Genomic DNA, 16,869 nt, shown 5'->3' with positions numbered 1-16,869 from the left:
ATCAATTGGTTCATTTGATTCGATCTCCCAAAAGCCCCACTAGTGCCGCCTGAAAACGCTGACGTCACACAACAAGTCTGCGCATGTCTGCTTTTTGTTTACATTAGCTTAGAACTCGGGATGGGACTCTTTTTGGTGCAATTCAAGTGAACTCCGGCCGTATGTTTACAGCATAACTTATTTCACACAGCTGATCCAACTAAAGAACTAACTGCCCTCTCTTACCCCACATTGCGGAATTACCCAGAACCTGATTTAAACGCTCTAACACGTTTTACCAGTGTAGCTGAGACCAGTGATAGTGGCGTGTTGGCTGTTCTACACGCTACTCTATCCGTATGAGCTCTAATTATTCTGGTCCAGCACCACCCTGGATATACTGACAGACCAGCTACACCAGCAAACTCAAAATACATCATTTACTGTTACTGGAGCTCCTCATCCAGCCGGTTTCCTCCCCAGCCTCTCTGGATTTCACAGCAGGTCAGTAATGTGGGTTATAGTGATTTTGTTAACAGATTCTGATTAAGTTTATTATGCAGTTGAAAAATAAGATGTTTGGTGTTTGTTGCTCGTTGTTTTAGTACATTAAGCCACGCTAAGATTCGTCCTTATAACAGGCTTCAGTGGAAAGAAAACCAACATGAAGTATTTGTACGTTAAGTGTTTTAGACTATGTGGTTCTGCAGTTAGCTGGGTTAGCTCTGTGGTTCTGGAGTAACTCTCTCCTGCTAGTTTTACTGCTGCATCACACAGCTCGCCTCAGTGAGGGCAGATAGTTAACTTAGTTGTTAGTTTAATCAGGTGTGTTGTAATCAGTGATTGTAATTTACGTGACAATAAAGTCTAAAACAGGGATAGCACCGGGGTTGGTTCTGTTCTCTCTGCAATTTGTTTTATTAACATGCTCATAGCTTAATGTAATGTTACACTCACAGCATAGGTAACTTACTGGAATGCGCTGTGTGCAGTTTTTTCCGATCCTCCTGTCCGGAGGTACAAACTATGGAAGCCCATTTCCGCCACCTGAAGAAAAAAAAACGTCCTCAACTAAGTCATAATTATGAGATAGAAAAGTCATAATTATGGGATAGTAAGTCATAATTATGAGATAGTAAGTCATAATTATGAGATAAAAAAGTCATAATTATGAGATAGTAAGTCATATTTATGAGATAAAAAGTCATCTCATAATTATGACTTTCTATCTCATAATTATGACTTTTTGTCTCATAAATATGACTTACTATCTCATAATTATGACTTTATCTCATAATTATGACTTACTATCTCATAATCAAAATTGGTGGGACAATTTTAAAAATGATGTAAGTTAGTTGTTGCTGAGGAGTGACAAAAAAACGTTCAAATATCTAGAGAATCGCTGTTCATTTCAGCGTTTTTGAGTGGTATGGCTTTTCCGTGTGGACGGGGATATTTCTGAAAACGCTGCTCGTGTGGACAAGATGTTTTTAAAAACGTAGACAAAAATCTTTTTAAAAAATATCCGGCTTCGTGTGAACGAGGCCTCAACGTTTTGCCGCTGCTGCCGCGCTCTATAGAGAACAGTAGGAAGCAGGAGTGAAAAATGCTTCGCGTTGCTGCAGTGTGAACGCACCGTAAAACTAGCCGGATCCTCTTTCAGAGGCTGTACATGTGACGTAAGCACGTAAAGACGGGTGACGTGGCCAGATTAACTCCCGCGAAAAGCGACATGAGACCCAATTTTTTAAAAATAAATATTTTAGGCTTAGCCTGGAAGGATGGTCGTTCCAGCACACTGGTACCATTAAACACTATGCTATCCCTTTTCCACTCAGAAATGCTCCTGTTTTCAGTTTAAAAACTGCCACTTTAACATTAGAATAAACGCAACGTATTTCTAATAAATACATTTTTTCCCGTCCACATAAAGCACTTTATATTTTCTCAGATGGAGAATTTCGGTCAGTTTTAACAGTTTTTAGATTGCTGTGAAAATGATTTAAATGTGTTTGTTGTTAAAACAGTAGTTTATTAAATGCTAACAGCAGAGAAGAAGTTGGCAGTGGATTAAACATCAGAGATCAGAGTTTGCCTGAAGGGTCTCTCCCTCTCTCTCCTGTTCTTGAGTAATGTGTTTAACTTGAACTTGCCTCAGGTGTTTTCCTGTGAAGCTGGCCCTGCGGTCATTTGAAAAAGTGTAAAATATGCAGCATGATTAATAATACCTTCATCATCTGTTTGTGATTATCCTTAAGGTTTGTGCTGTTTATTTGTCAGCAGTAAACCACTGTTAGATTCATCTCCCTCATCAAACAGGCAGCGTTTGTTCACTCTTCTGTATCTTTGAACTGGGTCTGTATTTGTTTGCAGAGGTTTGTGGTAAACATTATAACCCTTGCAGGAGAAAAAGAGAATGCTTTTATTTGTGAATGTCAGTGTGAGTGTGCCTCAGGGCATGTCTGTTTCAGTGCTGTTTAATTTATGGTGCTTTTAAGAGCCTTTTCTGTTTCCTGCAGAGTTAAACACACCACCTACAGCTTAACATGAAATGCCTGTGCAGTGCTGTAGACTGACCACATGAGGGCAGCATCACATCACTAAAACACAGGCAGATTACACTCAGCCTGTTTCATAATACAGACTACTGACTGATGTGTTTTGGTTTTATAGTAGATATACTTATTTATACATATTCAGTATAATCAGCATGATGATCTTTGATTTAACAAATTGAAAACCTCTGGAATATAATTAGAAGGAAGATGGATGATCACAAAACATCAAACCAGGGTTATTCCACCAAATATTGATTTCTGAACTCTTAAAACTTAATGAATATGTACACTGTATTATTTGAGGTCTTTTTCGTTATTTCAGCCATTTCTCATTTTCTGCAAAAAAAATGCTCTAAATAACAATAGTTGTATTTGGAATTTGGGATAAATGTTTGTAGTTTATAGAATAAAACAAAAGTGTTATTTTTACTCAAATATAAACCTATAAATAGCAAAATCAGAGAAACTGATTCAGAAACTGAAGTGTTTTTTCCAGAGCTGTATAAGATCTCCTACCTGCACAGGCCTATTAATAACTGAAGGCACTATACAATGACACCGACCTCTCTCTGTCTCTCGCTATCCGTCCCATCTGTCTCTTTATATCTATGCCTACTCATTTTATTGTTCTATCCATCTCTTATTTAATGCTTCTGTTTCTTATATGCTCCCTCTCTTTCTTCCCCATCTTTTACTTTTTCTTTGTTGTTGTCTTTCTTTATCTCTCTCACTCTCTTGGGCTACTTTTTTCTTTCTTTAACTCTCCCTCTCTAGAAATTTCTCCCTCTTTCCTATTAATTTTCTCTTTTTTCCTCATTGTCATTATTTTCTTTCTCTCTCTTTCTTTATTTCTGTCTTTAATTAGCTAATTCACTCCTAATCTTTTACTCCCTCACTCTTTAGATTTCTCCTCTTTTCTCATTCTTCCTCTCTTTAACTATATGACCTTTTATCTTTCTTTCTTTTTCTTTCTTTCTCTTTCTTTCTTTTTCTTCCTATTTAGTTCACTTCCTTTCCTTTTCTCCCTTCTTTCTTTTCATTTTTTGTTTCCTCTCATTTCTTTTGCTCCCTCTCTTTTTCTGTTATTAACACGCCTCTTTACTCTTACTCCTCTTTTTTCTGTCCATTGTGTATCTCTCTCTTGCTCATCTCTATCCCCCTCTCTCTCTTGCGTGCTTTCTGTCCCTCTGCTGTAGAACTAAGCAGCATTATCCACTAACCGCAGTGCTAGCTCTTTCACTGTTTAGAAGTGAGTATATCGGATGGTAGTCTACGTGTTTACTGTGTTAAAACAAGCTACATGGTATGAACCGCTAGCTGATAGGGCCCTGGGTTACCAGAACACTCAGGGTTCCTCAGTGTAGCTCTGTCGGGGAGGCATTTACTAACCGCTAACCGCAGCTAGCTATGCTGCTAACCATGACTAGCGCTTACCCTTAGACAAAGTAGTGGAATTCCCAGCTTCCTGTAAATACTCAGAAGCGCTTTACTCACCCAAATAAACAGTTTTCACGAGAGCAATCTGTGTAGGTTAAAATCCAGTGCTCGTATGAGTTTAAAAAGCAAACATTTTTATTTTAGGATTTACAGTTTTGTTTATTTAGGCGGTGTAACCTGCTGAATTAGAAGAGAAACATGGTGACGCCTCTGTTCACTTCAAGTAGGCATTCTTACTAGTGTCGATTTATAATCTGGTGTCCCTTATATATGGAAATAGACCAGAAAATAGATGTTCATTGATAATGCTCCTTACATAATATGGTAGTTGACTCTGCTCAACACCAAAACAAAAGTGTTACAAATAAACTTTTATGTGACTAAAATAATGTTAGCGTTGCTTAAAGCAACATGGTATTAAATAAAATTACATCACAATTTATAATAAAGGCCAATTATTGTTGTTGTTTTTTTTTTGTATTATTACTGCTTGTATTGGTATTTTGAATGAAAACAGTCAGCTAACTTGCTAAATAGCACTAGCTAGCTAGCTTAACAGTACCTTCAGATTTAATGTCAATATTGAGTCAAACAAAAAAAACAAAGAGACAGCATATCTGATATATGATTAAGTGTTAGTTTTATTCACAGTAAAAGGAAGTTTGGTCCAGTTTTAGCTTACTAGTTAGTCTGAGGTAAACAAGAGCACATTGAGACTAAATTAGCCAATTTAGCCTGTAGCTAATAAGGCTAAGCATAGCCATAGCCGGAGGAAATCATATTTAACGCTGCTCAAGTTTAACTTAAAGATTGCAGGTTTACACTCAGTTTAACAGCATCTATTTGCAGACTGAGGGTAAAACAGATGAGAATCTATCCAGTTATGGATTAAATCTGACAATAGTCAAACTAACTCTTTCCTCTTACAACCCCTGGCAAAAAGTATGGAATCACCAGTCTTGGATGAGCACTCCTTCAGACATTTCATTCTGTAAAACAAACTCTGATCAAAAACATGATACAATAATAAGGTCATTCCAAAGTGCAACTTGTTGGCTTTCAGGAACACTCAAAGAAATTAAGAAAAAACATTGTGGAAGTCAGTGAATGTTACTTTTATTGACCAACCACAGGGAAAAAAATATGGAATCACTCACTTCTGAGGAAAAAAGTATGGAATCACTCAAATTGAAGGTAGAAAATAAGGACACACCCAGTGAATTTCCTTTCCCTAAATGGACACCTGCCTCAGATTAGATCTGCTCGTTAGTCTGCAGTTAAAAACACCTGCAGTCATGACACCTTGGAGGGCTGCTGGACGAATTAGAGTGGCAAGAACCATGGCTCCAACAAGAGAAATGTCTCTTGAAACAAAAGAGAGGATTGTGAAACTTCTTGAAGAAGGTAACTCTTCACGCATGGTTGCTAAAGATGTGGGCTGTTCACAGTCAGCTGTATCCAAGATATGGACCAAATACAAACAGCATGGAATGGTTGTTAAAGCCAAGCGTACTGGTAGACCGAGAAAGACATCAAAGCGTCAAGACAAGCAACTTAAGGCCATTTGTCTTGAAAACCGAAAAAGTACAACTAAACAGATGAAGCATAAATGGGAAGAAGCTGGAGCCAATGTATGTGACCGAACCGTAAGAAATCGCCTAAAGGAAATGGGATTTCAATACAGGAAAGCTAAAAGAAAACCATCATTGACACCTAAACATAAAAGAACAAGACTGCAGTGGGCTAAGGAGAGGCAATCATGGACTGTGGATGACTGGATGAAAGTTATCTTCAGTGATGAGTCAAGAATCTGCATTGGACAAGGTGATGATGCTGGAACTTTTGTTTGGTGCCGTTCCAGTGAGATTTATGAAGAGGCCTGCCTGAAGAAAACAACCAAATTTCCACAGTCCTTGATGATATGGGGCTGCATGTCAGGCAAAGGCACTGGGGAGATGACTGTGGTTAATTCTTCTATCAATGCACAAGTTTACATTGACATTTTGGACAGTTTTCTCATCCCTTCAATTGAACAGATGTTTGGAGATAATTAAATAATTTTCCAAGATGACAATGCATCGTGCCATAGGGCAAAAACAGTGAAGGCATTCCTTGGAGAAAGACACATTCAGTCGATGTCATGGCCTGCAAATAGTCCAGATCTCAACCCAATTGAAAACCTGTGGTGGAAAATGAAAAAAATGGTCCACAAGAAGGCCCCGACCTGCAAAGCTGATCTGGCAACTGCTATCAAAGAGAGTTGGCACCAAATTGATGCAGAATACTGTTTGTCACTCATCAAGTCCATGCCTCAGAGACTGAAAGCCATTATAAAAGCCAAAGGTGGTGCAACTAAATACTAGTGATGTATTTTGAATCATCTTTTGTTTATCTGTTTTTCATGATTCCATACTTTTTTCCTCAGAATTGAGTGATTCCATATTTTTTTTCCCTGTGGTTGGTCAATAAAAGTAACATTCACTGACTTCCACAATGTTTTTTCTTCATTTCTTTGAGTGTTCCTGAAAGCCAACAAGTTGCACTTTGGAATGACCTTATTATTGTATCATGTTTTTGATCAGAGTTTGTTTTACAGAATGAAATGTCTGAAGGAGTGCTCATCCAAGACTGGTGATTCCATACTTTTTGCCAGGGGTTGTAACACCAGTTATTTAACTCTTCTCAGTTTCCTGTGTTGTAATGCTTTAACCCATTAAACTTAACTACAAAACTACAAAAGATCCAGTTATTAATCCTCAGTAACAGCTCTGAGACTAATATGGAAGTCTTGCAGTTATGAGTGTGTGGGTTATGGTTATGAGTTTGAACTGTGGGTCAATAGACAGGACAGTTGTGGATTTCTTATTCAGAAAGGAACTTCTGCTGAATCTAATCTTCGCCTGGTAATCAGATTAGACTCTGCTTCATACAATAATGAATTGGGGGTCCTTTCACATGCACGCATGGACAGATTTTAACGCTAGTTTTAAAACTAGGACACCGTAGGAAAACAAGGAGGACGAGGTTTGCTGTTTTTCCACCCCTTTTTTCCTTCATCCTCCCATCCTCCTGCACTGTAAATCATAGCTTATCTGAATCTGTGGCACTGTGCCTCTGAAGAGCTGTCTAGGAATAGACTGAACTTTCACCTGGAGAAAAAAGAAAACTGTCCTGGCCGGACCTCTCAGTAATTTCGTCCTGGCATTAGAGAGAAGTCAGAGTCCAGAGTCCAATCAGAGTCCAGTGATCCAAATTAGAAACTTGCTTGCAGATTCCTCAGGCCAATTTCTCCCTGTGTGCTGTTGAAGATGTACAAGTCAGAAATATGTCAGTAACGTAACGGTCATGAGTGAGGGTGGTTACAGACAAATAGCTTATTACAGTACAAGCAGCCCCTGTGTTCCTACACCATCTCCACATCTTCACCACATGGAACATATTTCATATGTGCGCCATCTATGAGTGATTGTTCTGGCTCATTGGTCTTTAAAACAACCATACGTCAAGATACAACACATAACGTTTTAGAACACCCCGCACTTTCCCAGTTTGTATTGACATCAAAGCACTTCAGGTTCAGTTAATAACCTAAAACAATCACAAGTGCCAAATGTCATGTGACGGCATTATAAGTTGTGATGCGTTATCATGCATTATAATGACCTATGGTTATGATTATGATGTATCCATCCCAGATGGATGGGATGTTCCATTTCTGAAGCTGTTTGGGTACTTCAACATTTCCCTATCCACAGTGTCACGTGTGTGTCAGGAATGTGTCACATAAGGCATTACCACTCCCTGTGGACAGCGCAGTGGATGGTAATGATTATGACCAGTGGAGTCTGGTGTGAACAGAAAAGTGACTCTTAAGGACACACATTTCACATATCTCAAACACATTTTCTGCAGGTCAGTGCAGGGTTCTTTAGCTTCTAAGTGACACAGCAAAAAAAAAGTCATGGGACTTCATGGGAATTCTTCAAAGAATTTCACTGAATATTAACTTGCAGCAAATCTGTAGTAATGGAAGTAAATGCAGTTTAGAAAACTAATGCAATTAATTCAGATGTCTACTATACTTTTTTGTGTACCCCAGCTCAGGATCAGCTTCAGCTGGTAGCTGGTTTCAGATGGGCTAAGCCTTTCAGTAGTCAAGGTGGTTAAAGAGCTGGGATTAGATTAGTAGGACCTAACAATTACAAAAACTATCTTTGTACAGAAAGTTGTTTTCCAAAAAACAATGTCTTCATATGGGGAAAGTGGTTTATTTTAACATTTTAAAAGTTTCCTTGACATTTGGGATCAAAATAACCCAATTAGTTTAAAAACATAATGTTAGCTTTTTATAGTAAGTAAATAAAAATATTCAAAAAAAATAAAATTGGACACTTTGTACCTAGCCCATATTTTTGCCTGGACTGGCTGTAGAAATCCTTGACTGGGATTCCCACCATGCTGTTTAGAATTAATTGAGTGTAATGTTATCATGTGACCAATAGATGGTACGGGCAGTGTCTTCATATGAGGGTTAACAATTAAAAAAAAAAAGTATCTTAATGCAGAGAAGCAGAATTGTAATGTCCCCATGTGATAAGGTTAATCACGTTTGTAGACCAGCTAGACCATAATTCAAGAGTTAGACTGGTTAACCATGTGGTTTCATTTAAGCAGTGTAGAAAAATGCAAAAGATGCAATTAGCAGAGAACTATAGTTGGACCATTGTAACTGATATAAGTGTATGGTTTTCTTCAAAGAAATTATAAATAAAGTCATTGTGTGTGGAAAGTACAATTTCTACGCCATCAAAAGTCTCTTGGAACCAGAAAAGAACTGAATAGGTCTGGTTCTTGGAGAGCTCTTGGAGAAACCAGTAATGAATCTGTTAGTCCTACAAGAAACAACTTGTGTCCATTTGTATAATTAGTAAAGTAGGGCTTGAAGAATGTTAACATTTACAGAAAAACCATGAGCTCATTGCATTCATTGCATCAATTCCTGCTTTGTCACTGTATGAACATTAGCAGGTGCTGTTAGATTGAACATTGTGTCCTGGTGTATTGAACTCAGTGCAGCTAAACGTTGCCTCGTCCTCAGTTCCTGACCTCAGTTACAGCTTTGTTTGCCCAGGGCAAATCCTGATCCAACGGAAATTAACATCCTATTCATTTCCCCTACTCCCTTCAACTCCCTTCAAAATCGATGGCACTGAGATAAACAACTTGTTATTTCATAATGCTAATGCTACCCCCCTTTACCTCCCACCCTCCAAAGATGGACTGCTGTAGAGCTAGACGTGAGTAGCTACAATAAATGCGTTTTATAGAACTGGCACAAACAGCTATGGTATGGATTTTTCCCAGTGGAAGCAGTTAGGTGAGGGAGGGCTTTACTTTTCAGGCTGGCATCAAGCCAAGCTCAACAGAGCTCTTTTCAGACCCAGACTGCAGCAGTGGCACCAGCTTGCCTTTGCAAGACTTTGAACAAAGACTCATTGGTTTAAACATTTCAGTTGAACATTTTTATGATGTCTTTTTATGATTAAGGTGAAATAATAATAAATGAAGCAGACATGTCGCCTGTCTTTCATAGGAGGCCTTTTTGGTTTCTCACACACTCAGACTCAGAGGCTGTACCTACTTTGAGGTCCATATGATGCAAATACAGTGTTCAAAGTTCAAGTTCATCATCATCTTCTCGTCCTCTCAGACCTGTTTAGGGTTGTGGTGGCAATAAGGCAAGCGATGTGTCAGTAAATCGGGTGTTCAAATACCTGAAAATTTAACTAACAAACATGATGATACATCCTATATATTGCCTAACCTACATAGGATTTAACCATTTATGGGCATTACTTAACTAATTTGGTTGGTGTATGTAAATTGATGTTCCTGATTGGTGCAGCTGGCTTCCTATCATCCTATCTCCAATTTTACAAAAAGAGCCAATCAGCTTGCTAAATATGCCATGTTAGAGCACGTGCTAACAAGAAAGCTCCCATTATTACAGCGATCTGCCCAAGTTCTTTAGCTATTACTGTCCATCTTTGAGCCAAACACTGGATTTTATTAGATTTGATCAGTGAAATGTTTTTGAAACAGTAATGTATCCTTTAGTTTCCAATATTTATTTTTTTCCCATTTATAGAAATCAGAGCCTGGTCTTGCCTTGGTCTTCTATCACCTGTGGAGCATGTTTACAAGCAAAAAGTGTATAAAAAAAATAATATGACCGGTTGCAATCATGTCACATGCTCACAAATATGTATATATATATCCGTTCTAAGACCATAAAACGATTGGATTTGTGTTTTGACATGTGCACACAGCCCTGAACTAATCAGTTCTGACTCATACTCTGTCTAGTAATGTGAACAAAAACCAAGAGACCACAAATTGCAAATTGCCAAATTATCTGAGTGGAACAAAAGTTGTAGGTGCTTTCTTCTGCCCATCTCTTTTACACCAGGTCACATTATTGGTCCATGCTTGTTTTCCTCCAATGCTATTTGTGTTGGTATGAATGGCAGCTTAAAAATGTGCTTTGATTGGTTTTGTGTCAGAAATTAGGGGTATTATATAGACACATGACGCTGAACTTCTCAACTCACCCCAAAAGTATTGGATGGATCTCTATCTTTTCAGAAAACACAGTTCCACTGCTCCACAGCTTATTGCTAAGGGGGGCTTAATACCACTCAAGCCCACACCTGGCATTAGGCATGGTGCCAGAAGGTTCATAATTTTGGCAGTAATTCAACCACAGGGACTAGACAAGCGCTAGATATGTGCTTTCATTTGTACATCTGTGTCAGCAATGCGCTCAACTCAAAGTGACTGAATGTACCTATATTTGTCTTCCACCATCTGGGCCATCCAGAAGAAAATCTCTTTAGATAAAGGTCATTGAGTAAAATGCTTTGTTGTGGCAGCTTGTAAAGATGAAGGTGAGGATGACTGACAGTGTAGAGATACTGTAACTCGCAAGCTTGTTAAACCAACAAGCATGTGTATTGTTAGAGTTTGGCATGTACACTTCAAGTCACAACTGTTACACTCTATAGCTCTTTCTAGGGAACTTAACTCTGCAGGGCCTGAATACAACTGTCACACGTGTGTCAAACAAGTTTCCTCAGCAGGAACAACTTTCTCTACAACATCTTGAAGTGTTAAGTTTGCCTACCATTTCGATTATTTTAGATCAATCATTCCAGCTGAGCAGGTGCGACCCCAATCTACAGACGTGTATGACAATCCCAACCCAACGGGTTAAGCTCTTAAATCCTCACTTCCAACCTGGCTCTTGTCTACCTTCACCTCAAGTAACTTTGTATACAGTCTGAAAGGCCCTTAAGGCAGAGCTCAGACTAGAACTTGGTCCACATCCTGTGTGCCAAGCCTTTGAAACGGATCCACATTCACTCAATCCAATGGTTTTGGCATGTAAACACAGGACTCAGGTATGACAACATGGAGTGTTGATTCAGTGAATCCATCAGTATTTACAGCATATGAAACACAAGGACTGTTGAATTAACTGGTAACATACTTGCGATTCCTTTTTCTTTGAAGAGATTGTTGACAATTTCACGTCAATCTTTTGGAGGCCTGAAGGGTTTTAGTGTTTGACAGTGTTCAGTGATGGTTTCTTGGAGTTCTGGGAGTTCTGGCTGGGATTCAGTTACAAATAGTCAGTCAGTAGGCCTTTAAGATAGTGGGTTTTAAATCAGTTCTCATGGACCACCAGATGGACTGGATTTATGCTCCAACACAAGGCAAAACTCATGGATAGATTAAAACTGTAGATCATTTTAGGGTCCTATAGGACCATATTGTGATGGTAGTTAGCTTTCCACCATGGTTTTAAAATTTTAATTTTAAAAACGCACATAAAAACCATGCAGACTAAAAGACACATTGTTTTTTTATGGCTTTGCTTAAATCAACATACAGCTCTGGAATAAAATAAGAGAGCATGTCTTTGATTTTATGAAATTGAAAACCTCTGGAATATTATCAAGAGGAAGATGGATGATCACAAACCATCAAACCAAGCTGAACTGCTTGAATTTTTGCACCAGGAGTGGCACAAAGTTATCCAAAAGCAGTGTGTAAGACTGGTGGAGAAGAACATGCCAAGCTGCATTAAAACTGCATTAAACCAGGGTTATTCCACCATTATTTCTGAACTCTTTATGAAAACTTTATGAATATGAACTTGTTTTCTTTGCATTATTTGAGATCTAAAAGCTCTGCTCTGCTTTTTTGTTATTTCAGCCATTTCTCATTTTCTAAAATAAATGCTTGGGAGAAATGTTGTCCATAGTTTATTGTATAAAACAACAATGTTGATTTTACTTAAACATGTACCTGTAAATAGCAACATTTAGAGAAATTTTAGCTGTATTCCATCTAGAATTTCTTCACATTACTGTATTGGATTGAAACTTAACGTACTTGTGCATAATATTTGTGAAAGGTTAGTCTTAGGTTCAGTTTTTTTTTTTCATACAAATAGCTATTATTACTTTTCTGTGACCTTCTGTGAACTGCTTTCTCAGTAACAACACTTTGTGTTTTGTTGGCCTGTTTGTGATCCCATAGCCTGAAGACATGCTTGAAGATCTTTCTGAGGAGCATCACCTGATTCATTATGTGTTCTCACAAACTTTGAACTTGTTTACTCTTTTTTTACTATTATTATTTTACTGTATTTGCTCACAAACAATGCATTGAGACCATGTTCTCATTTACAGCAGCTCCCTAAGGCGAGAGTGGAAGTGTGGTAACATTGAGTAACTCTGGGTTAAACTTTTAGCTTAAGGGCCATTCAGACCAACTGTTCACATCCTTTGGTGCTGATCCCAGTGCTCAGATCCTGGAGTCTTTGCTTACTGATGTACTGCCACTCTAACATGTTTCACAGTTAATTATAGCCCTGCCGCTGTTTGTCCAGATGTGTGGCCGTTCCTGCTGGATATTTTCTGCTTTATATCATGGGGTAAACTATGTTACTTACATAATCTCTTTGGAAAGATCCCTTTTCACCTCTTTTTTCTCTTCTGTTCAGTTAACTTTTATTAGCTCGTGCTGGTGGAACACATTGTTCTGGCAGTAGTGAGGAACCTGAGAAGATGATCATTAATAATAGTCATTCAGGGATGATCATCATCTGTATCTCTTGGCACCTGCATTTGTCTTCCACAGGCTAGGCCATGCTCCAATTCTTTAAGTGAGAGGGCATTCTTCACTGTTAAGAATATCCCAGCTGGCACATGACCGGCATTCAATGCTGAAATGTGACTGAAATAATAATGAGTGTAATTTCAAATGTTGAATCTACGTTTAAGGTTAAATAGTTCTGAATGAATTCTTATAATATTGAAGTTTTAATGTTGAATCAACATAATTATAGTGATAAGAAAAATAGGATCATTATTATGAGTTTACGCCCTTTACAAAAGGTCTGTATATAGCACCAAAAATAATTCTACTGTTGTTAAAAGCTTGACAACTTAACAGAACCCTATTGATGAGAATAAAACCATATCAAACTCATTCTGCTCTAAACTATAGAATATTTTCAGCTGCCAATGTTTTTTTGGTTCTATATAGATCCAATGTCTTTATTAAAGCCTCAATATACTTTTTAAGGCTGTAGAATTTAGAATGCAAAAGGCAATGTGATATGAAGTTTATTAAATGCTGAAAAGTAAGACGTTGAAACAACATGACAATATTAATAGTTATCTTTCACAATTAAAATATATTTCAATATTAATCCAACGCTGAAATACTTAATGAGAAAGGTGCTACAAAGGATATATATATTGTATTTTTGTTTATTTGTTACCAATATTCATATTAATATGTTTAATTTTAGATTAACTTCAAAATTTTCTTCCATTTTTCTTCTACATTTTAACTAGGCTGATTATCCCACCAATTTAGCCCATTTGGCTGCTATTCAGATGTGTATATATATTTTGAACTGCATTGCCGAGTAGCCAGCTGGCTCGGAGGAAAGTGCAGTGACTTAGTTCAGATACGTCATCACCCTTTGTAAATGATGAGGGGAAAGAGCACCATCTACCAACCCAGAGAGAGCAAGGCCAATGGTGCTCTCTCAGGGCTCCTGCAGCTGATGGCTAGCTGCATGACCGGGATTCAAACCAGTGATCTCCCGATCATAGTGGCAGCTTTTAGTCTGGTGCACCACTTGGCACCCAGGGCAATAATATTAATCAGGTTTTGTTCATTTCAACAGTTCTTCAATAAGTTGAGCAGAGTGTAAAAGGGTTAAAGAACCTATTGTCACCCCTAATTTTTTAAGAGTGTAGCCCAGTGAGGCTCTTCTAAAATGAAAAGTGCTGTGTGGTGATTTATGATTTTCTGCCAAGATAAAAGCTCCTTTTATCAAATGTCACTGAATAAATATTTAGGTGCACTGAAGGGAAATGTAGCTTCACTGTGGTCCAGTGTAAGAGGGTTTGCAGAACCAGGAAAGATTGGCCTCTTAAAAATGGTACACAGAGTGCTTCTTTTAAGAGTCTGTTACTCTACATCCGTTTAATACACTATAAAGACAGAAGTATCAGGACACTTGATCATACTTTGTTGTGTTATTTCCAGTATCAAGGTGATTATCCTGTTTCTGCTGGAGTAACTGTCTGTTCTTTATTGTACAGGGAAGACTTTCTACTAGATTGTTGATCATTGCTGTGAGGATTTGAATGCATTCAAGAGGGAAAAGAGGCAGAAAAGGTTTAGTGAGGTCAGGATGTTGGATGTTCACCAGACCTTAAACCCACTTCTTTACAGCTCATCCTCAATTCATCCCAAAAGTACTGGATAGAGTTCCATCATCAATACCCCTCGATGCATGGAGAGCTTTATACCCCTCTTGCCCACAACTTACATTAGACATGGGGTTAAAGGTTGAAGTTTAAAGTAACTGAATGCTTTTATTAGAAGTGGTATACAAAAATATTTAGACTTACAGTAGAGACTTTCTAGAAATCCTTTTTGCGTCTTTACCAGGCAGTTATTTCCAGTCATGCAAGACCAGCCTCCTATCTGTTTGAATGGAGAAAATCAAAGTAATGGAAACTGAAGGTGAAATTATCTTTTCTAGAAACATATTTTACACTGTTGTTAAACTTTTAACTGATTAATTGATTGTTAAAACTGATTTTAACTGATAATGCACAATAAATGGCTACTGTGCTTGCGCAGATCTCCATATCAAGGGGGCTTACCCAATGGCATGCTGATCCCCCCCCTCTGCTCCCGGCTTAACCAGCAAGCTGATTGGCTCTTTTTGTTAAAGGTGAGATTTTTTCCATAAACAGGCATACACCAAGGTTAGCTTTAACAGAAATCCTTTTCATATTACACTGAACCCATTGCAGCATAAATACAAATTCTTATTAGTTGATATTCTTATCTTTACTTTTATTTCACATCATTTTGTACCAAACTTTTCCAAGCCTGATTCAACTGCAGTAGTATCTAGCAGTTAAGTTAATTTTCAATGCTGAACCATTCCTCGATTTTATTTGTATTCTGCTACCTTTTCCTTATGTCACCTGACAGCATGAAAACAGTGGCCAGCCCCCCCATGGACTCTCATACTCAGTGACCTTTATCAGGGCCGTGTTATGACGTGGGTCAGCAGAAGATCAACGCCGTGGCCTCCTGCTGCCTGTAGGCATGAGGGAACAGATCAAACAGGAGTCAGGACTGAGCTTCACATCAACAACAGTGTGCCAGAGCAATGCTCCACTCATCTGGCCTCGGAGACTCTCTCTACTGAACTCAGAACAGCTTTAAGCTCATCTGACATTTACCTGACCTACTTTTTCAAATTAATAAAAGCTTTGGGATAACACAATTAATACCACCTTCAGACTAGCTGGTATATCTTTGAGACTTAAAAAATTGAGGAGTAGCATAATTTGCTTCTAATGAGAATGCAAAAATTGAGTCCAGAACCTTTTACAATATTTACATGAAGTTGCTCTTATCTAACATACATTCTGTATTTTTTTTCTCATAGATGACGGCCCTTTGTTGTCATAGAACCAATATTGATTTCAATAAATCAATTTATTTTAAGTAATAATTGCATTCAACAATTTTTATGCCATACACAATACAGAATTCAACCAAATGACTGTAGTTGTGTCTGTGTTTCAATCATTCTATTTGCAACAGTATTACAGCTGATGTCCGTAAGTTTTAAGATTTAGGGCCCTCTCTGGTGAGAATGGGAAATTTCACCACACATGTGGAAGAATTATTTTAAACTGGGCGTGTGTGATGCGGTCTTCTTTTAGAGTGGATGAATTCGAGTTTCCCCTTCTGAAGTCTCCATTGCTCCACCAGCAGCTCACATTCAAAAGAACTGAGCTGGATCCTCTTTCAAAGGCTGTACGTGTGACCTCAGTACGTAAAAACGTGTGGCGGGGCCAGAAGAACTCATGCAAAAAGTGACCCAACACCTCAGTTTTTAGAATAAATATAGTAGGCTTGGTCATTTCAACACACTGAAACCATTAAAGACAATATTTTTATCCCTTCTTCACTCATAAATGCTTCTGCTTTCAGTTTAGAAAGAAAATAATACAGACTGCCACTTAAAAGAACCTGAGATATGTTTTCTAAACCTTAATTTTCCATCTACTATTTCTCTATGTGGTGAAACATGACAATATTAAGCAATATTTCTTATTTTAATTCTAGGTACTTCACAATGTCAGTTTCTAAAAAACCTAATTTATCATCATGTTCAGAATGAGTTTGCTTCAGGAGGGAGGACAACCTTGGGCCATAATTGAGGGGGCTTAGGGTTTTGTTTGGAGATATATCTGATGAATGGGGCTTAAAGATA

At 38.0% G+C, this 16,869-nt stretch overlaps 1 long non-coding RNA gene across 2 annotated transcripts; it reads left to right on the top strand.

Annotated features, from left to right (window-relative positions):
* The first annotated feature begins 86 nt into the window (after positions 1 to 86).
* On the top strand, positions 87 to 16,148 carry LOC111192931 (uncharacterized). 2 transcript variants are annotated; one of them, XR_002650180.2, is made up of 3 exons: positions 87 to 483; positions 15,213 to 15,306; positions 15,573 to 16,148. It is a non-coding gene; the product is annotated as an uncharacterized LOC111192931 (long non-coding RNA). The 2 variants fall into 2 exon arrangements; XR_002650181.2 differs by lacking the exon at positions 87 to 483 and adding an exon at positions 13,850 to 15,092.
* The last annotated feature ends 721 nt before the right edge of the window (positions 16,149 to 16,869 follow it).

Source organism: Astyanax mexicanus, chromosome 2 (genome assembly GCF_023375975.1).
Source record: "Astyanax mexicanus isolate ESR-SI-001 chromosome 2, AstMex3_surface, whole genome shotgun sequence".
NCBI classification, from domain to species: Eukaryota; Metazoa; Chordata; class Actinopteri; order Characiformes; family Acestrorhamphidae; genus Astyanax; species Astyanax mexicanus.
Note: the sequence above shows the minus strand (reverse complement) of the source record. Positions and strands in the feature narration are given on the sequence as shown.